At 39.6% G+C, this 16316-nt stretch overlaps 1 protein-coding gene across 34 annotated transcripts in view; it reads left to right on the top strand.

The window, feature by feature from the left end:
• Nucleotides 1-16316, top strand: part of PHF21A (PHD finger protein 21A) — a 196062-nt gene that overhangs the window by 68457 nt on the left and 111289 nt on the right. The gene's annotated exons all lie outside the window — the stretch shown is intronic.

Genomic DNA, 16316 nt, shown 5'->3' with positions numbered 1-16316 from the left:
GGAAAAGTAAGCCCTAATGTGCTTGGTTTCCATTATGTGTATTGAATTAATATTTTGATGGGACTAGAATGATAACAGTTATGTACTGTACTGTGGTAATTGAGAAAATAGTCACTGAAATAAGTTTTTGTGTTCTGTGGTTCAAATGAGGAATCTTGGGTGAGAATGGCTATTCTGAAGATGATAGGATACCCTGTCCTGTAAAACTGGGGAGATGCTCAAAGATTATAGCTGTGGGAATTGTGCAGTGATACAGTAACTGCTTATGTTGTTCTAAGATGGGAAACGAAAAGGCCTCAAGCATTAATAGCCCACTGGACGTGATCTAGTGGAAAGAACTATTCTATTTCCTTTAATCAAGCACAATATGAACTCAGGAAAAATCCTCGGTTACAGTTTTTATGTAAACCAAAACAGATTAATACTAATAATAACTTTGTTTATTTTTGGTGCTAATGTTTTGGGGTTTTTTTCCAACACTTTACCCATCTTGATTTTTTTTTACTCTATTTAAAGCAAATAAAATCAGTTATCTTTGTAAGATATGGCACTTGATTAGTTTTTAAAATAGATAAGTAACAAGCCTATTGGCTCAGCAAAAAACTAAACTGTTTACACTTGGTAATAATGTAACTGTTTTATGGAACTGAGCCCTAAGGGTAGGGACAGCACGTGGTTTGTTTACTAACACAAAGTACAAAGATTCTGTAGCTAATCTTAAAGTTCCCCTGTCTGAATTTCTTCAAACAGGAGCATCTATGAAATCTACATTACGTGTTTACAGCTAATTCCGGGTTCATTGACTGGGAGAGCTGTTGTTGGTGAAATAAACAACACAGGTTAAAAAAGGTTTCATGGGCAATAGAAATGACATATCTATCTTGAACAAGTTTAGATTCCTAGAAATTGACAGTTGTTAACAAATTTATCCATTATCTTTAGAAAATATGTTACCAAGGATATATTTTTTAATAGTCTAGGTCCTTGTTTTGAAATCTTGACTATGATACTAGCTGAGACTAATTTGAAAACAATCAAGGTTTACAGATCCTTGAAGTGAAAGTTTTCCTTTTACCGTTGTCATTGCTTCCATATTTAACCTAGAAATAATTTGAATTAATTTGTTATGGATGCTGGCCCACATAGCCCAAGCCAGTGAAAATGCAGAGTCTATTTTGCTTTTGGAGTTTTCTGCCAGATGTCCCATGGAATAAGGTTGGAGTTACTAGCTTTGTTGGGAAAGGCTAAATTAAAAACAAAATTGCTGCCTAATCTAAAACCATTTTTAATAGTTCTGTTTTATTCTTATAAGATAAAATTCAAAATCTGTGGTTTTATTACCTGGGAGTAGGGAGCAAGAATGCTCTAACTTTATTAGAAACAACTTTCCATGGGAAACTTGTGTTTGAAAAGGTACCCCATTAGCTATAGAGAAGCAAGAATATTTTAAATCTTAAGACTTTCAATAAAAGGTACATTGTAGAGCCTCCTGGTGGCAGCAGTTCTTTGTTGCCAGAATGTCCTCATTTGAGACACCTGCCAAATGGGAGCTAATTCTGAATTAGCAAAACAGACCTATTCTTCTTGTGTGTATCCTTTTGAGGCTTTTACTACCAAGGCTCTAAGTAAAGTAATGCGTCGAGCATTTAAAACATTCTGATTTTAAGCTCATCTTCTATTATATTTTAAATGGATCCCCTAATAGTTAATAATATGCCTTATAGTTATATAGTTATAAGTGCCTTCTAAGTGAATTAGAGAGCCTGGATATACCTTGTTATTAAGAGATTCCATGACTCCTACTTCCTGTGTACCTGATGGTCCGCTGTTGATGCAATATACAGACCTGGTGATACTTTTCATTGGTCTCAGTTCAGATGATCTGCTAGTGAAGGGATGAATTGACTGCTCTGGGAATTGGAAAGGTCAGTGGGAAGAAACCTGTGGCTAGCATTTGTATAACAGTAAAAGCTCTATGCAGAGAAAAGTCTTAACTGAGTCACTGGCTTAACTGTCACTTGTCACTCCCGCTGATGCCTGTGGCCAGTAGGTTGCTGTCTAGGGTACTCACATATATTTCCCATCAGTTGTGGAATGCTCATCAAGAGTGAGTTGTGTTTGTTTCTAAACCTGTTTATGCCATTTGTTCTTGTTACTGTAATTATGTAATTTAACTGTTACATAAACCAATGACTTCTGAAAAGGCAAGTTCTTCCCAAGAAAACGAAGTGAAATGTTTTTGGAAAAGAACAGATAAAGGTGAGTGAGTAAAAAATTGCTGCCCAATCACATTCGGGTAAGACAGCTGTAAAAGAATGGGGTATATAATAATTTAATTATTTAATAATACTTTAATTCTAGAAGGATTCTACATTCAGATTGCTTCAAAGTATTTGAAGTTCTCACCATAATTTAAAAACCACAAGTGGAGTTGGTGGGAATTCAAACTGGTACAGCCACTCTGGAAGACAAAATGGAGGTTCCTCAAAGAGTGAAAAATAGAACTACCCTATGATCCAGCTGTTGCACTACTAATATTCACCGAAAAGGATACAAAAGTACTGATTCAAAGGGACTCATGCACCCTGATGTTTATAGCAGCATTGTCAACAATAGCCAAATTATGGAAAGAGCCCAAGTGTCAATCATCTGATGAATGGATAAAGATCTGGTGTATATGTATACAATGGAATATTACTTGGCCATAAAAAAGAATGAAATCTTGCCATTTGCCAATGATGTGGATGGAGCCACAGAGTATATTGGCTATGTGAAATAAGTCAGTCAGAGAAAGACAAATGGCATATGATTTCACTCATATGTGGAATTTAAGAAACATAACAAATGAACATATGGAGAAAACAAGAGAAAGGCAAACCATAAAATAGACTTTTAACTATAAAGTGTATAAAGTGAGGGTTGCTACAGGGGATGTGGGTGGGGGATGGGCTAAATGAGTGATGGGGATTAAGGAGGCTACTTGTGATGAGCACTGGGTGTTATATGTAAGTGATGAACCACTGAATTCTATACCTGAAACTAATATTACACTGTATGCTAATTAACTGGAATTTAAATAAAAACTTGAAAGTACAAAAAAAGTCACAACTAAAAATGGTAGAGGATGCATTATGGAATAAGTTTTACAAATTTTTAAAAATTTATTTATTTTGAAAGAGAGAGAGAGAGAAAGCACATGCATGAGCGTGAGCAGGGGGAGGGGCAGAGAGAGAGGAGAGAGCGAGTGAGAGTTCCAAGCAGGCTCTGTGCACCGAGCACCTCAGCGTGGAGTCCTATTTGGGGCTTGAACCCACAAACCATGAGATCATGACCTGAGTCAAAACCAAGAGTTAGCTGCTTAACCAACTGAGCTACCTAGGCGTCCCTTGAATATATAGATCCATATAAACAAAAGACCTGGTCCTGTCTTACAACATTAGCAAATGAATGTTCATTTAAGTTAAAATGCTTAGTATGTGTACAGATTTTTATGTTTACTGATTTAGGTGACCCTTTTTTTTAAAAAAAGTTTTTTTAATGTTTATTTTTGAGAGAGAGAGAGAGAGACAGAGTGCAAGCAGGGGAGGGATAGAGAGAGAGGGAGACACAGAATCTGAAGCCGGCTCCAGGCTCTGAGCTGACCACACAGAACCCTACGCGGGGCTTGAACCCACAAACCACGAGATCATGACCTGAGCCGAAGTCGGATGCTTAACCAACTGAGCCACCCAGGCGCCCTGACCCTTTTTTTTTTTCTAACTGGTCCTGACCATTATCGGTTTAAGAGAGTCTCTACCGTATTACTTCAAACTACTAAAACTGAAGTGTACTTTTTAGCTTTTAATTCATCCATCCACGAATATTTATGGAGCACCTGTTCATGTGCCAGGTATTCTGCTTGGCTTCAGTGCTGAGCAAGGCCGACAGGACTTCTCTTCTTAAGGAGCTTACCTTCTAGCAGCACATTGGTGGAAGTATAGAGATTTAAAGAGTAATGGTTTTTCTCAGCCATTATAGAATAGTTACCAAAATAAAATCTAGTCTATAAATTGAAGTCAGAGTCACATCTCCTTGTTGACTAGTTGTTTTCACTAGTTGGTTGACTAGTTGGTACCCTAGAATAACCTGAAGAGTATTTGAAAAATACTGCATCTGGGCCCCATCTTAGACCAATTAAGTTAGAGTCTCTGGGAGTGGAGCCCGTACACACAAAGATGTGTAGGAAAAGGCAAGTTGAGTTCAGTTAAAGTTTTTTGATGTTGTTCAAACTAAATCTGATAACCCTGAGCCCATTTGACATAGCATTTTTATTCCTGAATAATCTGGGAACAAATCTATATGGTGTTGGCTTGTTAGAGTTAATGATTTGTTTGAATTTTGCTAGAGAATAAACTTTACATAATATGGTTTGTAAGGATAATTATTATATCAATAGTCTGACTTTCAGCTTTCCCCTTTGAAAAAAAATTTTTTTAAATGTTTAGTTTTGAGAGAGAGTGTGCAAGTGTGGGAGAGGCAGAGAGAAGGGGACAGAGGGTCCAAAGCGGGCCCTACGCTGACAGCAGAGAGCCCGATGTGGGGCTCGAACTCACGAACCATGAGATCATGACCTGAGCTGAAGTCAGATGCTCAACTGACTGAGCCACCCAGGTGCCCCTGGAAAAAAAAATTTAAACATGAGTTAACTGAAATTATTTTTTGACTCTTCTCTATAGTTGGAAGTGTACAGTGTTTACGAATGTATTTTAGCTTTCAGAAACATTTTAGTGAGTTAGAAACCTGAAGAAAAGCATCATATATTTTATTTGCTTTAAAATATTAATGTTCAGCTTACATGAAACATTAAGGTTAGAAAATGCTGAGCCTTGGGGTTCTTTTTACCAGGCATAGCATGTAGTTATAATTTTATGTATAATGAAAAAGCTAATTGATGTCAGAGGTATTGAAAATATCCCGAAATAAAACCTCCTCTTCAGAATGATTCCATTCATGCTTAATCTTTAGGCCCAGAAACTTTGAAAGTTGAAAGTGTAGCGCATTCATTATTTTTATTCCTAGCTCTCGCAAATATAGTCGCAAAGCACAGTTGTGCTTTTCTTGTTTACTTATCTTCCCACTTAGATTACTCAAAAGAGGACTACATGTTAGTACTTTCACTTCTAGGTATTCGTTTCACTAATAATCCTTCTTTCCTACTGATGTTTTGTAGATCAGGTACATTTTTACAGAAGGCTTTTTATTCTTTTTGATATTCATGAGAGATGTGATCTAGTGTTCTGTGAAACCAAGCATTTATCAGACCACTACAACAAATTCCAAAATACACATTATATTTAATTATGAATTTTGACTTGAAAATGTGATCTTAATAGCTCAGTTTTGCTCTTAGAATACAAATGCTTCGGGGGAAGGCGTGGCGAGGCACATTAGTTGAGGCACTTAGATTTTCATCTTGTGTAGTGGTAGCTTCTTTTCATCCCTGATTTGCCTTCCTGTGAGAATTCTTCCTTTACCTCCTCTCCCAGTGCGTGTGTATGCATCGTCACTGCACTCACGCGCACACATACACACATGCGCGCTCTCTCTCTCTCTCACTCTCTCTCTCTCTCTCTCTCTCTCTCTCACACACACACACACACACACACACACACACACACACCCCTTAAAGATGATACTGTTTATTTTCCCTTTCTGTGATCCCTTTGCTTATCCATTGCTGTAAGCTACCTGTTAGGTAGCTTGGTCAGAGATGTCCAGGAAGGTGGAAAAGTCTTGTCAGTTGAAAGGGAAAATACTTAAAGATTTTACTAGGTGATTAACAGGGTTGATAAAGATTCCACAGGCCCCACCGGGGCAAATGATGAGAAAACTAATAGAAGTAGAATGTTATCTTATCAGCACTAGCAGCTAGGAGCAATTTAGCCCATGAATATCTTATTTCTTGTATCTCTACTTTCTGTTTTAGTTAAAATATCAATGCCTCCTGTGTAGTACTTAGCAGTTTTCAATTCTATAAGGTAAACATGTTTTTTTTTTTGCCTCCTCCTCAGAGTTGAGAAAACTGACATACAATGAGATTGAATGCTTTGTCCAAGGTTATTTGGCTGGCTTAGTAATGTGAGGACTCTTGGTGTCAAGTGATAGAAAGTGAACTCAAAGTTGTTGATGCAAAAAAGAGAATTTATTAGTTTATGTAACTAGTAAATTGAGGGACGTGGCTGGATTTAGGGTCTTCAACTATGTTTTAGAACACTTTCTGCTTCTTTTGGCTCTGTTTGTGTATAGCCTATCTTGTGCTGGCAGTGCTTTTTTCTGGCAGCTCTGGTAGGTTACAGCCTACCATTTTGTCAACCCCAAGGAAGAGAGAACGCTCTTTTTCTTTGGAAGTATCGGCACAAGACATGGGCGTGATTTTTAGTCCACAAACAGTAATCCTCCAGTGTGACCAGAGAGCTGGAGGTGTCTCATTGATCAAACCTGGGTCCCATGCCACCCCTGAAGCAGGATTGAGATCATTCTTAGATGAACAGGGAAAGAGTAGTTCTCCAAAAAGGTACTAGGCAGCAAAAAATAATTGGTAAGTTATTGAACCTAGATTTCTGATTCAAAGCTGATGTTATTTTCTGTTTTATTACGATTAAAAATGGCAAGAAAAGTGCAAGCACAAAAATACAGTTGGCTAAAGACAGGGCATATAATCTTGAATTTTTAAATTGTTTAATATCAAAATCCATTGTCCTTCTTTGTGGCAAATTGAGTATCATCACCTCGTAACATCTTGGAGTCCAGATACTATTAAGTAATCTGATCTCATTTTGCTTATATCATAGGAACAAACTTTAGGAGACTGCCTTAGGTTTTTAATTCTACTACCAATCTGAAATACATACGGGGAAAGGAAGCTTGACAGAAGAGCTGTGGTTGGATTGTTTGAATGTTCTAGCATTGCAAGAGACCCCTGATTTCCAGACAGAAGGATTTTTCTTCCACCCTGTCTTCTCCTGCCTGTTTCCCCATCCCCATCATCCCCCTTTTCTTTTTTGGTTTCTTGGCTTGTGTCCATTCCTTCTTCCCATTCCCCCACCCCTAGAAGAAAGACTGAACAGTTTTTCCTCTCCCCCTTGAGTAGAGGCATCATGACCAATCTCTTTCATTAAGGAAAGTACTACAGAAGGGAATTGTATGTTGACATGCTTAAGAATGGTTAAAGAGAACTCACTTTGTGTGGACAAGAAGTTTTGTGTCTTGAGAACCAAAGTCAGAGTATGCTGTCTCAGATACCCTTGGGCAGCTTCAACATGGGTATCTCTGGAGGCCCTAGAAGCAGCCTAGATGCTGGGGATGTAGGCTTATGGGCTTCTGTAAACTCTTTGGTGCCCAAGATGGCTATGAGAATAGAGGCGGGAGGTAATGTTAAATGCTCTGGTTTTCATTCCTGCTGTCACCAGAATTAAAAATGATCTAACTGTATTTTGGGCCCCCAGGCAGCACAGAAATGACATGCCACCTGCTGACCTAATCCATTTCATTTCTGGTACTAGGATAGCTAAAGCAATTTGCTCAATTTGCAATTGACTATTTACTCTAAAGCAGCAATGATTAAAATCTAGTGTAAGAAATCACATACTCTATTTATCAAGAATTAAAACTTTAAAGATGGAAAGTTATCCTTTTTTGGGGGAAAAAGTCATTTAAATATGGTATATTTTACCTCATAGACGAACTATGCTTTTAGAAAACTACTTTTTGCTGTTGTTCCCTAGGAAGAAGTACAATCTGCTGATGAAACTTGAGATAACAGAAGTGTTTCTCAGTAGCAACTGAATGGAGCAGACAACTAGGAGACTGCTATATTTATCTTTAGGTAAATTTTGCAGTTTACTAGGGAAAAAAATCTGAATAGCACATTAATTTGTGTTAACCCAACAGCTCCTTCTCTGGCACATAGAGGGGTTTGTTACTGTAGTTCTGCACACACACTCAGGTGCTGGACATCCTTCCTTTGTCTCAGAAACTATGCCAAAAGCTACCTATGCTGATGAGTTCCTGGTTTTTTCCATTTTAATTAAAAAAAAAATCAATCCCATTTTTTTTCTCTTCCCCCATCAAGACGAAGTGATTAAAACTTTTCACAGTGATGGTTTCAGGAGCTTGGACTCTGGTCTTGATCACTGTGTTGAACAGTTATGTACAGTAATGCAATTGATGAATTAGAGTTTTAGAGGCACCCACTTCAGTCCCCTCCCAGAGATCCTTGTATCGGTGAGTAACATGCTGGCAGAATTAAGGTGTCTGCTTCCAGTTCAGCCCTCTTTTCTTTCTTGTTGCTTTCTGTGATTCGGCAGCTATGGAATTTGCTTCCCTGCATGGGCCTCTCAGAAGCCAGCTCTCCTGCTCTCCCCAACACGCTCACAGTCAGCAGAACAGGGAAATCACACTGATCAGCACATCACTTGGTTGATCAAAGGAAGCCAGCCACTTTCCTTCAACAAGACCCAGCGGTGTTAGTCACTGCGCCTTCTCCTGCCGTGAGCAAGGCCACTGGAACTCTGCTGGCAGCATTAGTCCGTGTGTAAAAAGCTGCTTATATTCCCTTCGTCTTGGCTTCTGCTTCGGCCTAGGAAAGTTGAGGAGAAAGAAAAATGCCCCCGAGAGCCAATATCTCTCCTTTCTAAAATTTGGTGCGAAGCATTTCCCTCTATTGGCAATCCCCCATGGCAATCCCTAACTCTGTTGGGAAAAGACTTGCTACTTTTCTTTTAATTGTAAAAGAGCAGAGCCCCACAGCATACTGAACGTGTGGTGAGTGTGTGAAATATATGACACAATACAATACGTTGATTGAGTTAATCATAGGTCTGACAAATCTATAAAATTAAAATAAGCCATGTTTTTTTAGTACTTAATCTTTTGATTCTGTGGCTTTTTAATCTTTTCTGGGTAGTCTTACATTATTTTGTAGGGAACCTGTGGGTCTCAGTGCTAATTTGTTGGCTATAGGCAGCAGTTTACTACCCCTGGCTTTAACGTGTGTGTAATTCCCTTTCTTGTAAGCAGTTGGCATTTCAGTACAGTTTACAGTATGGAACATGGAAGGGACCCCCTGAGTAGGACAGTGGCTGCTCTTTGTCACTTGCAGCTGTGTGTGCAAGGGAGCGTGCTGGCAACCAGCAAGGAGAGTGCTGTGACAGGTGGGAAGAGCAAAACCAGAAAATATGCTTCTCCTTTCTCTTACCCTCTTTCCAGTCCCTTCTTTCCCCCCACCCTTTTCTACCTGACCTTCTGTTTTTCTTCTCTTCCCCTTTTAGAAGCCATCTGTTTCCCTCTACCAGTTCTGTTTGGCTTGCAGATGCCACAGCAATACACTGTGTTGGAGCTAGCGTGTGCTTGACCTGTGTTGAACGTATGTATTTGGGCTGGCCTCAGCCTGGTGCACTGAGGGGAATGCTGAGGGCCTGGCATACCAGATTTCATCAATTTTGCATACCAGTTCTGGAGACTTAAACGCATTTTACCACCTGGATCTGAGAGGTGATAGAGCGCTTTAAAAAAAAAAAATTTTTTTTTTAATGTTTGTTTTTGACAGAGAGAGAGAGAGAAAGAGACAGAGCATGAGTGGGGGAGGGGCAGAGAGAGAGGGAGACACAGAATCCGAAGCAGGCTCCAGGCTCTGAGCTGTCAGCACAGAGCCCGATGCGGGGGTTGAACTCACAGACTGCGAGATCATGACCTGACCTGAAGTTGGACGTACAACCGACTGAGCCACCCAGGTGCCCCAGTAGAGTGCTTTTTAAAGACTGGTTCTGCAAGTTCTGTATTACTTTCTATTAGAGATGGGAGCAGCATTAGTCTGTGCTTCAAAAGCTGCTTTATGTACTCTTGGCCTTAGCCTGGGCCTAGGCAAAGAGGGAGAAATGGAGGACAATGCCCCAACAGCCAGTATTCTTCTTTCTAAAACTTGGTGTAAAACATTTTCCTCCCTGTCGTCAGTAACACAAATGGTCACTGTGCGGAGCCAGTTTCATTGCTCCCTGAGTGGGCACCCAGTTCATAGTCTCCCTGCTGTGGTCCTCCTTCAGTTACCTTCTCCTCAGGCCCTGCTGGTGGGGATGTGTGATGGTGCAGCCACTTCGGAAAGCAGTCCGGCAGTTCCTCAGAATCTCAATCTTGAGTTACCGTGTGACTCAGCAATTTCACTCCTAGGTCTATATTCAAAAGAAGTGAAAACATACGTCCGAACACAACTTTTACACAAATACTCAGTGCAGCGTTACTCGCGATAGCCAGGAAGTGGAAATAACCCGTTGCCTGATAGATGGCTAAATAACATGTGGCATACCCATACGATGGATTACTGTTTGGCAGTAAAAGGAATGAAGTGCTGATACATGCTACCACATGGATGAATCTTGAAAACGTTGTGCTAAGTGAAAGAAGCTGGTCATGGAAGGCCACATATTTTATAATTCCACTTATATGACGTGTCTGGAATATACAAATCTATAGAGACAGAAAGTAGATTAATGGTTTCCTGGGTGGAAAGAAGTGTGTGTGTGTGTATGAGAGAGAGAGAGAGAGAGAGGAAAGTGGGAATGGGGAGTGACTGCTAATGTGTTTGGAATTTCTTTTTGGGGTGATAAAGTGTTCAAAAATTGATTGTGGTGGTGGTTGCACAAGTCTGTGAATATGCTAAAAGCCATTGAACCATACACTTTAAATGGGTGAATTGTATGGTGTGTGAATTATATCTCAATAAAGCTATTTTAAAAATTATTACCACATATTTCATTTAGTCCGAGGGCACTGAATTGTCTTTCCTAAAGTGGTAGAGGTTAGGAGAACCCGTATTCTCAAGACTATTGAGATCTCGTAAAGGTAATAACTTATTTACACAGTGTGTCATTGTCTTACCTGTAGTTTTCACGTACTTTATCTAATTTGACCTCCACTGAACCCCGGTGTGCAGATGGAAGTGACACACGTAAAGAAAAAGCGACTTCTCTTAAGATTATATAACTAGTAAATGGCAGAGCAAGTATTTAATCTTAGGCTTTCTGATTCCTAGTTCACTGCACTCTTGTCAGAATAATGTCAGAATTTCAGAGAAAGTGATGGTGACCCTTGATGTTTGCCACATTCTTATTATGCTTAACCCTTTCACCTCTTGAATATGGCTGGAAAAGCCACTCACTCTCTTGTCTTGCTTTTCATAGCTGGAAAATGGAGATAAGAATACCTCCCATCTCAAAAACGTCACTGTCTTGGTTTCTTTCTTTAGAAGAGGGAGCTAGGAATGTTTCCTATCTCCTGGGCACATAATAAAGACTAATAAAAAAATGGTTATAAAACATCTCAGGCCATAAAAATTCTTCATAAAAAACTATCAAAGAGTTGTTTTTATCTTTTTTTTAATGTTGTACGACCTCGGAACCTCAGTGGGATGTAGTCATAACCACTTGTATCACTTTTCTCTAAGGAGCTCAAAGCACTTTACAGACATTATCAAATTAATCCTCCCTACATCCCTGTGAGTTACATAGGGAACTGGTATCAGAGGAGCTAGAGCACAGAGAGGTGAAGTAACTTGCCTGAAGCCTTTATCTCAGGCCGGGTTTATACTATACCGATTGCTCATTTATTTGCCCCTAGTGATCTTTCTTTGGTCAATTACACTTATTCTCTATGAGTTTGTCACTAGTTAAACATGAAAAAAAATGCTTGTATAGCCCTCCTGAATCACTGTAGGTCAGCTTAAACTTTATTGAGGGTAAAGCTGTTTATTTTGATCTGTATCATCCTTGATCTATACTAGAAAAAAGTTCAGAATTCCTGAATGTACGCTTTTGACTTCAACATTCACGATGGGGAACAGTGCCAACTGCGTGTCCTGCTGTGTAGACAGGAGACTTCCTTGATGAGTCTTGGGAAAGAACTCTCATTTGTCTGGACGCTCTTCACAGAGTGAAGGCAGACTTCCTTCCAAGTCGTTGAGTTTTACAGTGTGTTTACATGTAGAAAAAGCCCATTTACCATCTGGATTGCAACCTAGATCTTTACCACCACCATCATCATTTAATATTGTTTTGGTCTTATGGCTTAATCCCATTACCAACCCTTCTGACAGAGAATATATATGAAGGGAATGTGTAAGATGATCAAAAGGCCTGCATGAAACTGCCTTAGAGTAGTTTCTAATAACCCAGTAGAAAGCAGAGTAAATCTGATCCATACTGGGAGACACTGGATTCTGGCTTTTCTCTTGTGTTAACGGAATCTCTGGCTTCTTGCTGAGGCCGTCCTGGCAGGGTTTTGGGTTTGGGTGTGTTTGGTATTTTTGGTTATTTGTTTTCTGTCATCTGGATGTCTCCCTTGATGGGGACATGCTTTTCCCCACCAGAAGTGGATTTTCCTTGCATATGAGCCTTGTTGGTGTGCCACCTCAGGGGAGTCGGCCCCTGTACTATTGGCACTGTCCTGTGTACAGTTCGTTAAACCGCCTGCTGTGGACCTGGGTTCCTGCTGCCGCTGTTCACTGATGTGTGTGAATTGGGTGAAGCACATGTATACAAGCTGAGGTGCACTCGTGGAAACAAACCCTGAAAATAGCAAACGATAAAGGTGGGGTAAAGCCTTCGGCTTTTAAATGAGCTTGGTAATCTGGCTAAGCTGAATGCCAGAGCTCACAAAGCTGAGAATTGCATTTCTGAAGATAAGACAGCCCCTTTTTGTGTTTTTATCTTTTCTTCCCAAAATATATTGAGTTTTAATATGGTGCTTTATCTCTCTGAGCAAGAAAACAGAGTCCGTGGTGCACTCATGGGCCACTGAGTCCAGCCCAAAGAGGAGTTTCTCCTCATGTCTGTGGTAAGTAACTACATCCCAAGAAGGTAAACCTTGACCAGAGTCGTCTTCCCAAGACATGTGGCTTCCGTATCCTCACTGCAGCGTAAAGGGATCAGGCAACTCACAGAAGGCGAGAGTAGGGCTTTCTAAAAGTCTAGTAGTCTGTACGTTTTAGAGAACAGGTGGTGGTTTCCTTTGAAGTTGGGCCCCTGCCCTTTTTCATTAACTAAATGTACAAAGAGAGAATCTTGATTTCCAACCATTCTTTTTTGAAATGCTTTGTAGTGCTTTGGATCTTTCTTGTGATTCTGTTTACCAGGACCTAAAATGCTTATTTAAGAAGCTCTGAACAAATTTTTTCTAATTCCTAGCTTTCTTACTTAGGTAAAGTATAGCAAGTGATCAAGTCGGGGTCATAGTAGAGTCTTAAGAACATATCAGGCAGTCTCTCTGTTTTTTCCTCCACCCATCCCGACTCCCCCTCAGCAAATTTCAGCTATGTGTATTTATATAGAAATCCATCACCCAGGAAGTGTTTTTTCAGCCTTTCTTTTGTGTTGGTATCTGATGAGTGTGCTAATACAATATCTACGTTCTTTAGTGTGGAGAAGGGAATAAACACACACGGTAGAACAGGACACTGTGTAATAAAAGTCAGTATGTGGTATAGATAATGAGGAGAGAGGGCAGGGAAGGCTTGAGAACCCAGTGGGATTTGGATCTAGAAAGACAGAGAGAATGGAGGCATTCTAAGTCTGGGAAATCATGTGAACCAAGGCAAAGATATAGCAGTGAGTGATATGTAAGAATGAACCTAAGAACTTTGCTGCATGCTGAGAATTTTTCATAGTAAGTGTTGGGAAACAAACACACCAAATTAAGATTGAATAGTTACTCTAGGGCCTGGTACTAGAAGGCTTTAATTGACTATGCTGTCCCTTGCCTACCACTAGACTTGCTTAGAAAGCTTTGATCAGTACCTGCCTTCCTGATCTTTGATTACTACCTATAAACGCTTTAGCATTTGAGGGGTATAATAAGTTTGTATTTGGAGGAAGTAAGATTTCATTGGCCTGTTTGCATTTGTGTTGCTAAAACAATATAGTCAGGAAACTAAATCAATTAGTTATCTTGTAGAAAGAAGTAACGTCTATAGTTAAGAGAGCAGGCTTTTCTTCCTTAAAAGGAATTTTGTTCCCTAATTGTGAAATCTTGGTTGGCCTGTTTGTTTATAAATGAAAATGTTTGTGAGTGAGAAGGTAGGTTTAATGTTTAAAGGAGTTTGGATAGCTGTTGCAGAAGCAAAATTGATTTATAACATTGCTTCCTGATCTGGGATTGCCTGAAGGAGTAAGAAATCCTACATTTACCTATGATAAGTTGCACAGGCTGTTACTTAGAAATGATGCTTGTTTGAAAGAGAAAATATGAGATCCAAATGGGGGTGGTAAGGGTAGGGGAGGTAGGAGTCCAGGAGGCCAGGGCAGTGTAAAGATTGGGAGTTTCTGTTATAATTACAGATTTGAGTAGGAACAGATGACTCTAAAGTTTTCAATTACATCTTTTGCCTTAATATGAATTTTCTGATAGTTATTTTTCCACTTATTTAAGGTACATTTCGTTTAGTAATGTATTTTCAATAAAGCCAAAGAGAACCTATAGCTGTAACGTAGGTAGAATTTTGAATAGCAGTTTGATTTATTTTCCAGTTCCGTTTTGCTGTATCTTGTGTTATATTGATAGTTGCTATTATTTATCTCATTTAAACAGTAGTGCTTAGGTTGAAACTTGATTCTAGTCAATTTTATTATGATGGGTTTACCATCTTCTCAAATGCAGCACTCCTCTAATGCATTGTTACTATATCATGAAGGTAAAAACAAATTTACAGCCGTTATAACCACAAACCTAACCTTTCATCAGTTTGCTTGATTTACTACAAATTAAATTATATTATGCCTGATATAAATCATTAAATATATAATTTAAAGCAGTTGCTGTGATCCGTCTTTTCCTCTTTTCTGCCCTCACATCCAAACCTGGAACTTGAAGTCTGAAAGGCAGTAAGATGATTAGAAAGCTGCCCTTCTGGAGTCCTAAGTGAGCATTCATTTCCATGTTGGGATATGACAGCGGGATCCTTTCAGCTCTGAGCTACAGATGCACACATTGCATTCAGGATGGAATGTTTGCTCCTTGACTTGTCTGCCTGATTTAAATATTCATACTTCACCAGAAGGAAAAAGCTGCTGACTTCTAAAAGTGGGTCAGTTTTTTTTTTTTTTTAATGGCCCTTTTGGCACTTTGTAATGTGTTAATACTGCCTTAGAGCTGGGGAATAGTTTGGCAGATCTCATCTTTATCACTTCAGGGGCCAAGGCTTCACTAGGCCACTGGAAGGAGAGAGCATTGCAGATATTAATAGCTAATAGACTATGATACGGGCTTTATTTGCCTTTCTGTTTGCTTTTATGGGTGTGGAATATAATATGTTAACCAGGAAGGATTAATTTGAGAAAAATCTTTTTATGTGTAGACAAATGATAAAGGTGATGATGTAAGTAAACAGCAGTAGCCTGTCTTCAGAAGCATAGTGTTTTGGAATAAATTCCACAATTGCATAAATTTGTTTTATTTGTCTGTTTGAACATGATAACTTTTGAAAGAGGTCTTTGGATAAAATGAGGTCATTGGTAGGTTTTGAATCTTATTCCTACATCATTTATTTCAGCTTAACGACTATATAAAGTATACTTCATATCGATTTGAGTTTCTTGCATCTAAGGGACCCAGATAGCATTTTAAACACGAATGTCATTTTTTCCTCACAAAATTAAAAATGTAAATATATTTTATGGAAAGGAAGGGCAGGATGTCGGATGACAAAGGGAGGATCAGAACAGTAGGAGGGACCAGAAGGAGAGAGAGCTTCTGGAGATCCCACCATGTCTTAGTCATGGGACATAGGTGAGATTGAGCGAGTTCAAATTACTTGTCCGGGAGAGATGTTACACATTTCGCTGGTTTACTCCTTCACTTCCTCAGGATTTGCAAAACTGACTCCATGGTTTCAGTCCAGTTTTATAATGTATCCATGGCCTGTCCTATAGCTTACCCTAGACCAGCTCAAGTTGTAGTGGATTCTCCCAGAATTCTGCTTCTCACACAGGCCAATATGGCTTCTTTTAGGATCTTCTTGATCGTTGTCAAATTCTAGCTCCCACTTTAAAATGGCCAAAGACTTATTTAGGTCATTACCTAAAAGTTTGGTTCTGGGGCGCCTGGGTGGCGCAGTCGGTTAAGCATCCGACTTCAGCCAGGTCACGATCTCGCGGTCCGTGAGTTCGAGCCCCGCGTCGGGCTCTGGGCTGATGGCTCAGAGCTTGGAGCCTGTTTCCGATTCTGTGTCTCCCTCTCTCTCTGCCCCTCCCCCGTTCATGCTCTGTCTCTCTCTGTCCCAAAAATAAAATGAA

The sequence above is a fragment of the Leopardus geoffroyi genome, chromosome D1 (assembly GCF_018350155.1).
Source record: "Leopardus geoffroyi isolate Oge1 chromosome D1, O.geoffroyi_Oge1_pat1.0, whole genome shotgun sequence".
In the NCBI taxonomy this organism is placed as follows: domain Eukaryota; kingdom Metazoa; phylum Chordata; class Mammalia; order Carnivora; family Felidae; genus Leopardus; species Leopardus geoffroyi.
This window is presented reverse-complemented; position numbering and strand designations above follow the sequence as displayed.